The following is a 14,950-nucleotide window of genomic DNA, read 5'->3' on the forward strand; positions in this document are numbered from 1 at the left end:
TATAATATATCTAGTGCTAGGGGTTAGACAGAGTGTGCGGGGAGAGAATGTCAGCTGAGGAAATAGAGGTCAGAAAATCTACTTATCCTCATATTGGTGTATCCCAGAGTAGCCCCGTCCAGTCACCCAGCAGGAGGTTGAGTTCTTCGGCTGGACTGCCAATGAGGGGAGGCAGACGGGCGGGACGACGGGGCTGAAAGGAAGGGTAGGCCAGTTCTGCCCCAGCGGTGGCTCCAGATGTGTTTCCCTGCAAGTCAGGGAAGGGAATAATCCTGGACACAGGTGTTACCGTTGTTTTGGAGACTGGGCGACCAACGACCTGAAGTGACCCCACCAATACTGTGTATTTTCTGGTGTCCTTAGACCTGAGAAGAAGAGAAGTAGAACAGATAACATAGATTTCTACTTACTCTGCTGTGGAGTATCATAGCGGAGCCCGTAGTTCTTAAGCATTGCTCCTTCGATAAGTGTTGAACATCTCCTGGGAAGATGAGATTTAGCCATGATCTGGCTCTCGTAGGGCTTTTGGCTTTAGGGATTGTGTGTGTGTGTGTGTGTGTGTGTGTGTGTGTGTGTGTGTGAGAGAGAGAGACAGAGAGACAGAGAGTGAGAGGCAACAAACGAGTATCATAGCAAAGCCCATAGTTCTGGAGGTTGCATTCTTCCTCATTGAAGCTAGAGCACAGTGAGTGATGGGAAATTAGGTCAGACAGGGAACGGGGCCAGACCATGTAGGCCCTTGTAGGCAATTGTGATGATTTTCATTCTTAGTAGAAGGAGAAGGTTTTTTATCTGATGTAAAGTTTTCAATGAGTCACACTGGCTACTGGGTTGAGAGTAGTTAGGGGTAGAAGCAAGGAGAGCAATCAGGAAACGGTTGCAATGCTTTGGGCAGGAGGTGATGGGGGCATTGGGCCAGGGCTGTGGAAGCAGAAGTGGGAAGGAGTGGCAGATTCTAGCTGCATTTTGAAGGTAGAGCCAATGGGACTTGCTAATGGGTTGGATGTGAGAGAGGGAGAGGAGTCAATAATGACTAAGGTTTTCGGCCTGAGCCACTGGAAGGGTGGAATGACCATTTGCTGAGATGGAGCAAACTGTAGGAGGAGCAGGTTTTGGGTGGGTAGATGAGAACTCCATTTATAGCCATGTTAAATTTAAGGTGCTTGAAAGATATCCAGCTGGAGATTCCAGTAGGCAGTTGAATATATGAATCTGGAATCAGGAGATTGCCACAAACTGAAGGGCTAGATTAGGATGTCACTAATAGTATTTAAAGTCATGAGATGAGATAGGGTCCCCTAGGGAGTTAGTATAAACAAAGTCCACTGTGAGTTGTAAGGCTTGACCACACTCAAGCTGAGATGAGATAAACAGGAACCAATAAGAGACTGAAAGAAGAACAGTGAGGTAAGCAGAGAATGGATCGGAGTATTCTGGAAACCAAGTAGAGAAAGTGTTTCGAGGAGGAAGAAGTGATCGTCTCTCAAATGCTGCAGAAAATGAAGAACTGACCATCGGATTTAGCGTCATAGAATGGATTCAAGAGAAAAAGGGGAGTCATTGAAGACAACAAATGTCAGCAGTTTTTAAAAGTAATTTTGCTGTTAAGGGAAGTTGAGAAAGAGCTGGCAGGAGATCCTGGGTGGTGCAGGGGTTTTTTGTTCTTGTTTTGTTTTAAGATGGGACAAATTACATCATGTTTGTGTGCTCATGGAATTATCCAGTAAAGAGAGAGAAATTGATGCTGCTGGAGAGAAAGCTGGAGAATTGCTGCACTGGTGTCCTTGAGCAGACAGGCGGGAACTGAAGCTAACTGGTCAGTGGGGTGAGGGGCGTAGATTGGAGCACACCAGGTCTGTGATACAACAGGAGCGACAGCAAGTGTGTGGACACAGGCGCCAATTGGTAGGAGACGTGGTAGTACAAGTTCTCTGCTGATTATTTCCATTTCCTCAGGGCAATAGAAATAGAAATCGAGCGGGGATGGGAAGGGAAGTGTTGAGGACTTAAGAAGAGGGAGTCACACGTGAGTGTGGAAGATGAATGCACCAGAGAAATAAGTGACTGCTGGGCAGCAGAGAGAATCCCCTTGAATTGCAAGGGAAAGTGGCATAGTTGTGTGTTGACAAGCATGTGTGGAGGCATAGAGAGGGCCAAGGGTTGCCTATAACCAGGTCTTCTGCAGTGGGTGTGGTGAAGTGGGAGGGGGCAAGGGGGTGATTATAATCATAAATCATAAATTTAAACTGGAAAGGAGGGGAGTGAGGAATGAAGGGACTGTAGAGCGTAAAGCAAGGTAAAATCAGTGGATTATAAATCCTAGCAGGGTTGAAAATGATTGGACTTGGTACGCTTGCTGTCAAGAGTGCAAGAAAGATAATAAATGTGCTGGGAAGGTGAGATGGAGAGGTTGCAGTTATTGGTGACACCAAGACCAGGGAAGTAGCATCCGAGGTCGGGGGAAAGATCATTTCGTCCTGAAGGGGGACTGTGGTCGAAAGGCAGTGAATGCTGGGGAGGCTTAGCAGGAGCATGCAGAGGTCCGTGTGTGGCTCTACTTACTTTCACTTTTCCCCAAGTCCTTCAGAGGGGGGTGTGAACACCAGGACCCGGGCTGGAGGGCCACGGAAACTGGAGGCTGAAATGGAACCATCAGTCAGCCGTCTTTGTTCACTGATCTTCCACTGGCGATTAATCTAACCAAATTGCTGTTTTACAGCCACAGTTTTCTATTTAGTTCACAGAATCATCGTGGGAGACTGTGCTAAGTCTAGTGCACATATGACGAGAGCAGATGCCCTTTCTTCCAGGCAGGCAGATGGAAAGAAATCTAAAGTTCATAGTTACTATTAAAATATTGATAGGCCTGTCTCCCTCTTCTGCAAGTTTGCTGGCTATAGTATATGATTGTTTTCTCTTTGCAATTATTGAAAAAAAAATGAAAACGAGAGAAATGTATGAAGGAAAATAGAAGTTTCTTTCTTCACCGTCTACTTCTAGCACCTCATGGGTTGTTTTTTGGGCAACATTTCAGACCTCTCCCGGTCTTTCCCCTCTCTTTCTGCCTATACATATATATTTATGTGGGATCCATAGACATATATTTGTGTGTGTGTGTGTGTGTGTGTGTGTGTATTTACATCACAGGAAAAAATGAAAGTATTCTGTATGCAGCTTAAGATTTTCCACTTAGAGCCCTCCCGTGCCAGTATATACCAACCTGACGACCAGCCGCCTAGCTGTACCCAGTACAGAAGTAGAGCCTAACTTGAAAGTCATGTCCATGTTGACGGACACTTAGTTTTTCTTTATTTTTTGCTATAATAGATTATGCTATCAAATATACTAAAGAATATAAATATTATTTATCACTCTTCGCATGTATTTGTGCAGTTGCTTTGCCATGAATTGCTCTGACATGGAATTACTAAAGAAAAGACTTTGTGTTTTGAAGTCTGATCTCTGTTGCCAAATCATCCTCCACAAAGATGGTACCAATTTATAGAGATTGAGAACATCCCTTTTCCCACCTCCATATTTATCTTTCCACCCCCCACCCCCCCACCCAATTTTAGCCACTCTGATAGGACTATTAAGGAGAAAGGGTTTTAAACAAACAATACTGCATTAATTTGGGGGTGGATAACTGAAATTGGGGAATAAGAAAAATAGGAAGATATTTAATTCTTACTCCTATGCAGAGGGTAAATATTAATGTGTCTCCAAATTTTAAGACTTAGCTGACACAGAGAGGGCCTTAAGTAATTCCTTAGTTAAAGAGGAAAGTGATTAGAATCCAGGCTGGAGCGTAATGGAGGTCGTCAAAATAAAAGGACAGACCTGATTTCTCTTTTTCTGTTCCTGAAAATGTTTCCAAATCTATATTTGTTTTACAGCAAGTTTGCAAAGATTTCAAGTTCTCTGATAAACCTTTATAAGTTATAGATTTCAGATTTTACATCACTAATAGGTTTTCAGATCTTTAAACTGTGACCTTTTTTGGGGAGACCTGTAATAGTACGTATTTAAATGTAATAGTACAGATTTAGTACTGCTTTTTCATTTTCTCATGCTTATTCTATATAGGATCTTACTACATTTATGATTTCCTTCCAGTTAAAATTCATATTTATTATTGATGACTTGATAACTTTGCAATACTTTTTTTCAGAGAAACATTTGAAAACAAGTCTTAGGTATGATCCTAGAAGAGCTAAGTAAAACTTTTTTTTATTTAACTAAGAAAATAGTTTTAAATTTTATGGATATAATGAGTATATACCTAGGACAAAGGGCATACACAGACTCTGACTATGTATGAGTATATCTATGTTTCAGATTGCTTTATTGTGAATTCATACTTGTTTGCACAAGACTTAAATACCCTTGAGTACTTTATAGTCAGGCTTTCATGTAAGGATGCATCTGTTTAAAACTCAAAACAGTCTTGTAATACGCTCTTAGATGTTTATGCCTTTGAGAGGATAGAAAAGTAACAGATGGCCAACGAGGTTATTAAGTTGACAAGGAAGCAACTTAATTTAGTAACTTTAGTTCCTGAATGAAAAAAAAAATTTATACTGGTATAAATTCACTTTAAGAAAATCTTGGCAGTGAGTTTTCAACTGAAGTCTTTTGTTTGCATTTTGTTTTGTTTCGTTTTCATGGAGGTGGGGGCTGCTGGGCAGGGAGGAACGAGAGAAAGAGGAAAGAAAGATTGGGACATGTTTATCGTTCCAAAGTCAGTGCTCTTCCCATTCTCCAAAACTGTTTGACCTTTATCATTGGAAGAAATTTTCAATGCTCAAAGCAGTTTTTCCTAATCTTAGATCTAACTATGCTACTGAATGGATTATGCATGTTTGAACATGTAAAAATATTTTGTTGTTAATCTCATACTTAATGTTCCCTGTTGTATGGGGAGAACTTTGAAGCAAGAATCAGAAATCAAATGACACTAATGCTGCCTAATGAGAGAAATTTTTCTTCAATGCTAACTAAAAATTTATTGCCTGGACTTGTAGTCAGCTAGGCTTAATTCTGAGCACTAAATTCCTGAACATTACACATGAAACACTTGGTCCAATTCATAAATAGCTAGACTTTCTAGACTCTCATTGAAAAGATTCAGAAAATAAATTAAGAAAAAGAAAATCTTTTAAAACGATCTTATGGTAAGAAAATATGTTTTACATGAAGTAACTAAAAAATGACAATTTGTGTTATGTCTGGAGGCAGGGGGTTATTATGACCATATTTTAGTATTTGATTCCTATTGTTTGCTGCCATTGGGGCTATTATGAATACATGTTTACGAAAGTCTCAGTACTGAACGTAGGAAAATGAGCATAATCATACTGTTTTTTCCATAAGTACCAGGTAGCTTTAATAAGCTATAAGAAAATTATACCACTTGTGCATTATAATATAGTCATGTTATATGCAATATATCCAAGATTCGACTATTATTTTATTTAACCCATGTTTAATGAGTGTATATGTTCATATGCATTAAGGGTTACAGAGTTGTCCCGCTGAAACAATGGAGGGGCTGGAGATAACAGCAGGGCTTGATTCCAGATGGGTATAAAGGGAGATTTTTAAGGTGATGGTAATGTCTAAAATGATGGTGATGATGATTGCACAACTCTGTACATTTAGTAAAAATCATTGAATTATACGCTTCACGCAGGTAAATTTTATGGCATGTAAGTTATACCTCAATAAAGCTGCTAAACTTTTTTTTTTTAATGAAGTGGAAAATATATGACCATAGGTGATCCCAGAAGACAGAAAAGCTAAAAGAACATTTATTATTGATGAAATAGACACAATAGTTAAAAAGCTACCTCCCTCCCCTCTCCTGGCTTACAAGGACATTCTACCATAACTTTAAGAAACAAATCATCCATCCCAATGTTATTTTTAAACTGTTTCAGAAGATAGGCAGCGAAGGTAATTTTCCAAATTCCTTTTTACGAAGGGAAAATAACATTGATATTGAAACATGGAAAAGATATTTCTCCGAAAAGGAAACCAGAGATTAATTGTGCTTGTGAGTATTGAAACAAAAATTCCATGAAAGAAAAATTATAAAATAGAATCCAGTATCTCATTTGAAAAGTAACACCCAAAACTGCAATTATTATAGTGCTGCGTAGTTTGGGCTCTGGAGCTGGACTGGTTTGGAGTCTTAGTACCATCACTTCCTAGCTCTGTGACCTTCGCAAAGTAACTGAACTTCTTTGTTTTCTCATCAGTAAAATGGGGCCAGTAAATACAAGATCTTACTTCATAGGGTTCTGGTGAAGGCACAGTGAGTAAAGCACTTAGGTAAGTGCTTGATACTCAATAAATGTTGAATATGATAATAAGTGCATAGTTCATCAAAAATTATAAATGTGCCAACACTTGTCATTCCCCTGTTGTTAGCCATTTGGATTTTGCTATTGTAAACAACAGTGCAGTAAGTCTCTTCATATGACTTAATTTCTGCCAGTGGGCAACATAATATGAACACCTAAAGGAGTTAGGAACTTCGTGTCTGTGACGTCCTTACCAGAGGATGTCTTGACCCCCGTGTTTGTTTTGGGGCCCATGACATCAGCTTGTACAGTGTGACTCCCACATCTTAATGGTATTTATGGAGGGAAATAGAAAGCAAGAGATATTTCTTTTTCCTTCTTCCCATTTATTTTCCCCTTTTATAGTATAAAGGCTTATATTTGTATTTGCTATTTACTGAACTTTTTATTTGATCGTTATAGAGTACTCTCTTAACTTAGATACTCAGTGATTTTTCTTGTAAATATTTGGACTCAGATTACTCAGGAAGTATTTAAGTTCTTGATTGCAGTTTTATGTCCTCTTAGTTGATTGGCATCATAAAGATTGAGGAGAGATAATGAGAGAGCTTTCCTCTTTACAATGCTGTTTGTTTCTGGGGAAATGGAAGAGAAATTTGGAGATATTCTATCATTTCTAAATCTTTTTACAGCTTGTCTAATAGTCAGAATTACTCCCCTGGAATTATCAGTGTGTCTGTCAACCTGGAATTATTATTAGGAAATTTCTTCTGCTTATTCTGCTTTCCCTCTTGATTTCTACAGTTTAGTTAATCGGACTATCAATGTTGTAATACCAGTCGCTGTTCAGCTTCTTCTTTACACTTGGGAGACTTTCCTACAGCTTTTTTTGAAAGATCATTTATCTTATTTCCTATGTATCATATTTAGAGATTGAGAATCTTATAGCCCTAGTTAAGCACAACCCTTTTGAAGACCTTATACCAGAGCTTTTCTGTCTTAGAATGTTGTCATTAATTTCCCAATCAATTGTCACCCAAGGGTGTAAAGAACCATGTAAAGTCATAGAAAATCTGTCCTTCTAAATACACCTTCCCCTTTCTATTTTATTGCAGGTTTTCCCCCTAAAAGCAAAACTATGACTTGTTAATAGTTTTACTTTTTCACTATTTATTTTAAAAAATACGGCAGGAATATGCTGTTGTGGAAAGCCATCTTGAACATGAGGTGAAAGTTAGACCAAGCTGTGTTCCAGTCCCAGATCTACCCTTCGCTGGTCTTGTGACCCTGGGCAAGTTACTTCCCTTCTGGAAACTTCAGTTTCCACCTTTTAAAATGGGAATAATTGCAGGGCTGTGGGGATTAGAGTTGACGCACATGGCACGCAGAATGGAAGTCAGTAAACACAGCTCTGATTATTACCATTACTTTTCACTCTGGCATAGACGTGATTGGTCCGGCCACTAGGTGAAATTCATAAATGTTTTTTCTTAAAGAACCAGGGATCCACTTCTAGAATTTTGTTAAATTGAAATCTGAACTTTTAAAATTTGAATATTATACCAAATTACATATATTTCAGAGTTCCCATGTATGTAGTCCTATACTTACATGATTATTCTGAAAACGTCAGCCATTCACTCATTTAATCAGGGCTCATATTCTTAGCAATTTTTTTGGTAAAAGCTTTATTAGATATCATTCACATATCACACAATTCACCTATTTAAAGTATATAATTCAGTGGGGGGTTTTGTGTATTCACAGAGTTGTGCAACCATCGCCATAATCAATTTTGGAACATTTCCATCACCCCAAGAAACCCTAAACCTTTTAACTCTCACCCTTTATCCTCCCTCAGCCCCAGGCAACTACTAATGTACTTTCTATCTTTTCATAGATTTGCCTATTCTGAACATTCCACATAAAATGGAATCATTCAATATGTGGTCTCTTTGTGACTGGCTACTTTTATTTACATAATGTTTTCAAGGTTCATCTGTGTGTGGCATGGACCAGTACTTCATTCCTTTTTATTGCTGGATAATATTCCATTGTATGACTACAAATATACCACATTTTATTTATCTATTAATCAAGTGATGGATTTTTGCATGTTTCTACCTTTTGGCTATTATGAATAATGCTGTTACGAACATTTGTGTACAAGTTTTTGTGTGGACATGGGTTTTTATTTTTCTTGGGAAACAAATCCACCTAGGAGTGGATGTTCTAGGTCATAGGTACCTTTTTGTATTTAACCTTTTGAGGAACTCTCGGGCTGTTTTTCAAAGTGGCTGCGTCATTTTACATTCCCACCAGCGCAGTATGAGGGTTCCATTTTCTCCACTTCCTTTTCAACACTTGTGATTATCTGCCTTTTTGATTATAGCCTTTCTAGTCGGTGTCAAATAGTATTTCATTGTGGATTCTTAGCAGCTTCATAAAGTTAAATATATAAAAGTCATTTTGCTCATGCTTTGGTAATATCTGGTCAATGGTGAGAGTGACTGAGAAGTTAAGCCTCATGTTGCAGAATCTTCTCCTTATTGATGCCTCATGAAAAGAACTTTCACAGACTTTCCCCCTTATTCTTACGATGTCTATCTCATTGTCTCCTGATTTTCAGTTTTCTTTTTCCAGCAGTTCTTTTGGGCTTATCAAGCCTCCGCCCGCACTCCCTCTCTATCAATATTGTAATAGAGCAGACAGATACATGACACCTTTTCTTTTTGTCTTTCCTTTGTCCATCCTTCTCCTTGAGAGATTTTACCCTAACAGATTTTTAGAGTATGTTTCTAAAATCTACTTTTGGGCATTTGTGTACTAAGTTCTCAAGGTAGATTATTTCTTTTGTTCATATCTCTTCATCTGTCATTTCTTTGAGCATCTTGTCCCCTTTATTATCTTTCTTCGCTTCTCCTGAAATGCTAATTTTACGAAGGATGTGGATTTCCTGAGGCTATTCTCCATTGCTCTTTTAATTTTTATATCTTCCATCTCTTTGTGTTCTTTAAAAAGTCTGTCAACTTATCTTTTAGATGACAAGTTCAGTTTTCAGCTGTGTTCTTTTATTCAGCCTATCTGCTTAATCTTTCATATGAACAATCATATATTTAATTTCCAAGAACTGTTTCTTGTTCTCAGGTCACTCCTTTTTCATGGCAGATTCTTCTTCTTTTACAGATGTAACATGCTTTTTTCATCTATAAGGATACCAATTAGAATATCTTAAATACTCTTTTCTATTCCGTAAATTCTTTTTCTCTTTGATCCAGAACTGATGCTACATTTTGGTCTTTTTCTTTTTACTATACTACTAATTTCCCTTCAATGTTTATCATTGGTTGTAGGTACATATTTATGAATAACAGACTAAATTGACAGATATACAAGTAAGTAGTGAGTTTTTTCCTGTAAAAATGCTTTCCTCTGAATGAGATAACTATGTCAATGGGTATATTAACGGGGCATACCAATGGAGGGGCCTTTCCTAAAGGGAGGAGGAAGGCAAGCTCAGACCACCAAAATTGTTAAAGTACGGAAGTTGTTATTCTAGGGGTGGGATGTGTCTGGAATGGGAGTGGTTTACTGTATTTAACCTCCAGTACTTGCCTTTCCTCTCTGTCTCCTAACAATTTCTGGGTTTGAATTTACCTTCAATTCTAAATTCCCTTCAACTCTACTCTTTTTTCCTTCTCAAGCCCAAAGTCCCCTGCTGGGACTCTTTCCAGGCAGGTTACCAACTTTACATGGATAGCAATTTTCTGCCTTTAGCTGGAGGGGAGCCTTGGCTACTGGACGTGATTAGTTGCGGAGGGGGTGCTGGGCAATGCTGAGGAGCTGGATCTGACTATATGAATGCGGCTCTATAATGACCTGCCCTCCATGGTTGCCCAAGGGCCCACTTTTTATTTTTCAACTGACAAGGAACTCTCTAGGGAGAGTTCATGTTTAACCTCTGATGTCTTGGTCCCTGTTTTCAATTTTTTCAGGATGTCTGATCTATTGATGACTCTCATTCTTGGTCGGTTTCTTTGTTTGTCTCCTTGTTTTTTTGTGGGGTGTTTTTTTTAGTGTTGTTATGGTTCCAGTCAAATTTTTATTTTATTGTCATTACATTTAAAGGGAGGAGGTGGATAAATAACTCCTTATTCGGCCATTTTGAATGAGTCAAGTAAACATTTCTATGTGATTTTTCACTTAGAAGCCTCAAACTGAATGTACCCTAATCATAATCTATCCCCACCCATTCTCTCATCTTTCTTCCTCATCTTGTCTTGTTCCTGACCCCCGTTAATGGTAGCCTATACCATGCACCAGGTACTAGTACTTCCAGGTATTCCTGCTTCCTCCCTCAACACATCCTGTCCATTCCTAATCCTGTCTGTTTCCATTCAACCCTCTCACTTCATTTCCTCTTATTCTTTTCTTATGTCAGTCTTTTTATCCTGTTGCACTGTTGTTAATGGTCTCTCTGTTTTTATTCTCCACCGCTTCACCCCATTCCATCCCAGCAGGTTAGTTTCCCTTTCTCCATTGCCTACAGAAAAGTGCAAATGCTAAGGCATAACATTCATAATTGCCCAAATAATCCTGAATTCATTTTGTATTGTCATCTCCCAATATATTGTCCTTATACCGTGAGGTCTCTCTACAACTGGATTGTTCAACATGTTCCCTCAGTTCTTTGCACCTTCGTTCTTTTGGACAGTGTATGGTTTTTCTAAACTTAGATGCCCTTCATTCCATATTTACTTCTCAAATTTACCAACTATAAGTTATGCTCAAATCAAATGCTCTCTGTTATGGGAAGCCTTTGAAGATTTCTTAGTCAAAACTAAATCTTCCCTTATAATTCTATATTTCAGTAGTTCCTGGGCATTCATTTATTTAATATGCATCTTGTGATCATTCACTAGCATCCCTGTAAGTCCTACTAGTTGGCAGGCCAGCTGATGCAGGAACTTTTTATTCCTGCCGCAAGGCAAGTACACCAGTCCAAGTGACTGATAAAACTAGGCAAAGTTGAAAATGCAGTTAACTCGTGCTATAAAGAGAGGCCCAGACATACATTAATTTTGGTGAAATTGTTATTTGAGAGAGGTCTGGAATTTGTGCAAATATTTTTGTTAAAGATTTTGCAGATTCTTGTAATTCTTACAACATACCGATCAAAAATATTAAGGTTCTTGTACACTTTTTGTACTCGCAGTATGCGTTAGAAATCGTTCGCTCTTGCACCTCAACATAGATTGTAAGTTTGTTGAAAGCAGATTTTGTTGTTTTCCAATTGTATTCCTCAGTGATGGTCAGCATTATCTTTGACTCTTTTTTTCTCTGGGCCAGATGGGAATGACCCAAAACAGCACGCTGAGGATGGCCAAGCTAGACCTCGCTCACCTGTATTTGCAGGTGTTTCATCCATGGCTGTGTGGAAAGAAAGCACACAACGTGCCTTACTTTGGTTTCTGATAAAGTAGAATAGGTCCTATATTTCATCTCTCTATTGCTGGAAATGTCCCATGACCAAATGATCACCCTGTTGCTCACGCCTATTTTTTAATTGCCTGTGGTCCATGGGTTAATCCATGAAGGATGCAAACAAACATATTTCAACATGTGTTAATGAATCTGGGTGTGGAGTAGTGTGGGAATCTTAGATAGCAATGATGGGCAAACCCAAGGTAGCTGAGAGTCTGGTTTGCATAAGTGACACATAAGCTGCCCTAGAGCCAATATCTGGTATGTGGCTGCTATATCTTATAGTTCTACCTTGTCACCCAATGTTTGTGTGTTTTAACTATCATTATTAAGAATGGACCTTGCATTGCAATAAAAGGTGACTAATTGTATTTGAAAAGAAAATCAACACCCAATCGGTATCCTATACAAATATAAATAATTTCAGATGAATTTATTCTTTTTTTAAAATTTTGTTCTGAGGGTATAGGAAGTAACAACAAATAATATTCCAACAAAATTCATACTTGCCTTATAGTCTGTTAAGTTTATAATGAATTGTCCCTATTATGTACCTGTATCCATACTCTGTTGAGCCCACACATTTAATATATGAGTGGCATAAGATTATTGATAGCACGAGATAGTGAATTGGAACCATTCTCCCTGCTCAGATATCTTGGCATAAGACGCCCAAATCAAAATCTTCTGTATTCTTAGGAATGTATGAGAGGGTGTCTGTATGTTTTGTGGAGCTGAAGAAATCCTCCGACAGTTGGAAAGAATTTGAGGCCCTAGATTCAGTCTCTAAGCGACACACTGTCTACCACTGAAATATAAGTGTGGTTTGTGGTGAACAACATTCTTACACATTTGCCCTGTAGTTCATCAAATGAGCAGGACTGCCAGGCTTCCCATGTGTGGAAAGAGGAGGGGCATTAACATTTTTCACAACCAGGCTTGAAAATTCATACTCCCTTTTTATTTAAGTAGCTTCTCTGAGACTACTCTTTGTCTTTAATGCAATAGAAAAGACTTGCATCATGGGACTTCTGTGAAGATTAAATGGGAATGTATTAAGAATGCCTCTAACATGGTAAACACTCGATGAATAATAGCTGTCTTTATTGTTGTGGTTATGCTGATAGCCAGGTCTTGAATTAATCTCAGCTGTCGTCTGTTACCCTGGAGCCACAGAAGTGAATCCCTTGTGTGTCCTCCTGTGCTTCTTTGTGTAACTGCATTGTCCCCTCACCCGCACCGTCCACCTACACTGTACGTTTCATTACTTAAGTATAATGTTTTTACTAATTCTGCAACTCTGAAGTAGCACTTCAAGATGCTTTCACTCCAGCTCAATTATTTGAAGGCTTGCCTGGTAAGGCCCAATCTCTTTCTCTATGAATTAATAACAACTTCCCCACCTCCCATTCCGCTGTCCTCAAAAGAAACACAAACAACCTAAAGGCTTATTAGCTCAGCTGCTTTCCAATTTGCAGAGGTGTTGGAGAGGACCCATACCACTATATTCAATGACAGGTACTTATGTTGTACCTACTGTGTGTAAGGTGCTATGCCAGGCATTCATTACAAGATACATCAAGACCCTGTCTTGATGGAACTCGTGAGTTGAAACAGTAAAACATATAAAGAGAATTATAACATGAGTCAAATATCATAAGTGCCAATAGGTGCTAGGCACTGTGTGTGGGGGGTGAAGGGTGTGGGGCGCATTTCTCCCTGTGAGAAATGACATAAGGCTTCCAGCAGAAATGGCAGGTATTCTTGGGTCTCTTCTCACTGAAAGATCCCATGTAGCTTTAGAACTGAGCACCTCCTTTAGAGGCATTCTACACAGCTGGAGAATAGAATGGGACAGTTGGGCATTCTTGTTTTGTTCCAGTAGCTTTTTGAAGATGATTCTGTAGATGGAAGTTTGTTAATAAAATGGAGAGGAAGAAGGTGGGTGGGCTTGAATTTGCAAGACGTAATGTGTTGTACAGCGAATACATTTCTATCCCTAGGTAAGGTGATGTGGCAAGACCTGCATATAGCCTTACCTTTTCCTGATTTAAAGAAAAAAAGTGTTTCATCACTCTAGATTAGAGGCCAAGACTGCCCCACTGTGGATAAAAATCTCAGCTTGAAGACTCAAATCAGAAAAATCCTCAGCGTGTGGGAAAGGTCTGCATAGCCGAGTGTTCTTACATCAGAGTGAGGAGGTGCCCAGTAATTGGAATAACATGATTTTTCCTTTGTTTCATGCTTTTCAGCAGATACTAGAGTCTCTTGGCTATAGTGGTTTCTGATATTTGCTCATTTTGCAAAGTTGGCTGTACAAGGTAAAACTTTGTTACGATACCTGTGAATTAATCAGAAATAAAGGAAGAATACAGAGTAAGCACGGACCATTTGCTCTTTAAGGGAAAAAAATTATCTTTATTTTTACCCTAACACCAGAAAAAGCAACCTATCATTAGATACATTGTTATCCATCCTTTGTCACCAGAAATAACAATTTAAATATTTGTTTTCTGGGTCCTTGTGAAAGAAATCCATACTATCTCTAAAATATGGAGGCAGATTTCAGTACTTTCATAAGTAGGGAAAATATATTTAATCTATTTAGTTTCTTTCTTCATACCACTTATTGATCCTACTCAGGAAATCCATATTATTTAGAGTTCTTGACTCTCACAAATGACCGTGAGGGCTTATACTCACAGGATGAATAGGGATGGGGAAGGACTTCAAGGAATGGGCTTTAAGGAATGGAAGGGATGCTGATTGTTGCTTGGCACCATTTTTCATCCTGCCCGAACGGCCTCTGTCTGCCTTCCGCTGCTTACTTCTAGGGCTTATTTATCACTTCTGTCAGAAGCTGCAAAGGGAAAATTTTTCATAGTAGCCCTTGGTTCAAAGGGCTAGAAAAGGAAAGAGGCTGGAGCCCTTGGATAAGGGAGGGTTTGGAAATTATTTATGAGCACATTCCCGTCCTCTTGACCAGTACCAAGCAAGAAAAACAGTCTTACAGAATTACAAACTCCATACTGGACAAAGGAGAATCTCTCAGGTAATTGTATTCACAATATTATGAACTCGCCACATATTTTGTATCCCTGATATTCTCATCTTCATAATGAACATTGGTTGAGCACTTATCGTAGGCAGCAACCTGGTTA

At 38.8% G+C, this 14,950-nt stretch overlaps 1 protein-coding gene across 8 annotated transcripts in view; it reads left to right on the top strand.

Annotated features, from left to right (window-relative positions):
• Positions 1-14,950, top strand: part of SH3D19 (SH3 domain containing 19) — a 141,839-nt gene that overhangs the window by 39,358 nt on the left and 87,531 nt on the right. The window contains exon 1 of one of the 8 annotated variants that reach the window (XM_074338448.1): positions 1,833-1,905. The exons of the other annotated variants lie outside the window; for them this stretch is intronic. The gene's annotated coding sequence lies outside the window, so the exon portion shown is untranslated. Of the gene's footprint in view, positions 1-1,832; positions 1,906-14,950 lie in introns of those variants that run through there. 8 annotated transcript variants of the gene reach the window in all.

This window comes from Rhinolophus sinicus, linkage group LG07, assembly GCF_036562045.2.
Source record: "Rhinolophus sinicus isolate RSC01 linkage group LG07, ASM3656204v1, whole genome shotgun sequence".
NCBI lineage: Eukaryota > Metazoa > Chordata > Mammalia > Chiroptera > Rhinolophidae > Rhinolophus > Rhinolophus sinicus.